Below are 2,243 nucleotides of genomic sequence, written 5' to 3' on the forward strand. Positions count from 1 at the left end.
CCAGTAGTCCTAGATTGTGAGAGGGATGCCCGACTGCCCTTGGGATCAGGCCTAAATGGGCAGTCGGAAATCCCTCGAGGGATCCCAGATTAGAGAGGGTGCAGGCTGGACTGAGGGACACACACCCCCTCCACCCCACCCATGAATGAATTTCATGCCTTGAGCCTATAGTTAACTTATAATTAACTTGTTGCTTAGATATAAATTACCCTCCTCTGTACTCTTCATTAAAAATGAAATGGAACCTCTACCAGGAATTAGTAATGACTTATACTTAACTATTTGAATGTAGTATTACTTATTAATTTATCTTTATTTCAACAACTGCACCTATTGGATATCCTGCTACTTTAGGTAATTCATCAACAATACCCAACTTATAGATCTAATATCTGAAGAGATAAAACTAGCATCCTAAAGGCTTAGCTTTGTTAAATTTAAAAACATAAGACTATATAGCTAATATCTACATGAGGTTTTTCTTTCATTCATTTATTTGTTAAATATTTGTTTTATGAGACTTTGGTGTACCAGATACATTTTCAAACATCCCTTTGCCTTAGTATATATGAATTAAAAAAATTATATAAATATAAGTAAAGCCTATTTTTCTTATATGTGAGAAGCTGCTGTGTTTCCTAATCTCTTTTAATTAATGGCTAAAGCTATAGCTTGAATTATAAGATAGTAAAACAAGAAATCACAAAACAAAAAATAACCACTTAGCAGCTTAGTATATGCAGAATAATGAGTGAACGTTTTATATTTTTTGAAAGTGACCCAAGAAATGCAGTTAAATCAACATGGAAAATGCTTCCCTGAATTTCTGATTAATGTTGTACTTATCTCTGGAGACAATACTAGTGATTAATAGAACAGACAGCAGTCATATTTATTAAAGTTCTGGCATCTTAGCATTTACAAATGCTGAAATTAATCTGAGGATTAATGATGAAGCAAGTTCGTGAGGCAGTTTTAGCTTGCACATTTTGCAGAAGAGAATTAAAGAGAAGAGCTAGTCTCCAAAATGGGAGAAAGGAGTAAAAAACGAGAGATCATAAATTCACTGAGGCCTGTGTACTTAGTTTGCAGAATGGCTGAACATCTGGGACTTCCTTGCCACTGGCCTGGATTTATTGGTGTGTTGAAGTTTCACAGTTGGTACATAAATTATGTTACAGTCACTTAAACAATAACAGTTATGTGTTTTGTGTTCATTCATCAAACTTTAATATCACTGTAAACCCACAAAGGTTGTCACCCCAAGAGCCTGTGTGTACCAGGGCACCCAACATCATGCATTGTCCTCATTTCATACACTCCGTGGCTGTAGAAACCACAAAGATAAAGTAATAATGGATTTTAATCTTCACTTTTTAAAGAAGATCTATAATTCATAATTCCTGTATGAAATAGGTTGGCTATCTCAAGCTTAGGAGAATGCATGAGCCTGAAAGTTACCAAAAATGGGAAGTAAATTTCTTTAAAGAGGTTTCTGTTATAAAGATGAATGACAAATTCTCTCAAACTGAAGAAAGTTGAAAATATGTTTTGAGTGTAGAATACTTGTGATAGCCAGATCTCTATGAAATGGTGTATTCAAATTTGGGGAAGGCTTTTTTTTTTAAATTAAATCTTTATTGTTGAAAGTATTACATACATCCCCCACTTTCCCCTATTGACCCCTTTAAGTCCACCACTACACATCCCGAGGCCTTCAACAACCTATTGTCTGTGTCCATGGGTTATGTATATATGCATACAAGTCCCTTGGTAGATCTCTTCCCACCCACCCAACCTCCCCAGCCTTCCCTCTGAGATTCCTCAGTCTGTTCTATGCTTCTCTGTCTCTGGATCTATTTTGTGCATAAGTTTATTTGTTCATTAGATTCTACATATGAGTGAGACCATGTCATACTTGTCTTTCTCTGACTAGGTTATTTCACTCAGCATAATATTCTCCAAATCCCTCCATGCTGTCTCAAAGGGTAAGAGATCCTTCTTTTTTACAGCTGCATAGAATTCCATGTACCACATCTTTTTGTCCACTCATCTACTGATGGGCACTTGGGCCTTTTCTAGGTCTTAGCTATTGTAAATTGTGCTGCTATGAACATAGGGGAGCATACATTCTTTCTGATTGGTGTTTCAATTTCTTAGGATATATGCTTAGAAGTGGGATCACTGGGTCAAATGGCAGTTCCATATTTAATTTCTTCAGGAAATCCCATCCTGTTTTCCTT

Source organism: Myotis davidii, unplaced genomic scaffold (assembly GCF_000327345.1).
Source record: "Myotis davidii unplaced genomic scaffold, ASM32734v1 scaffold119, whole genome shotgun sequence".
Classification (NCBI taxonomy): Eukaryota; Metazoa; Chordata; class Mammalia; order Chiroptera; family Vespertilionidae; genus Myotis; species Myotis davidii.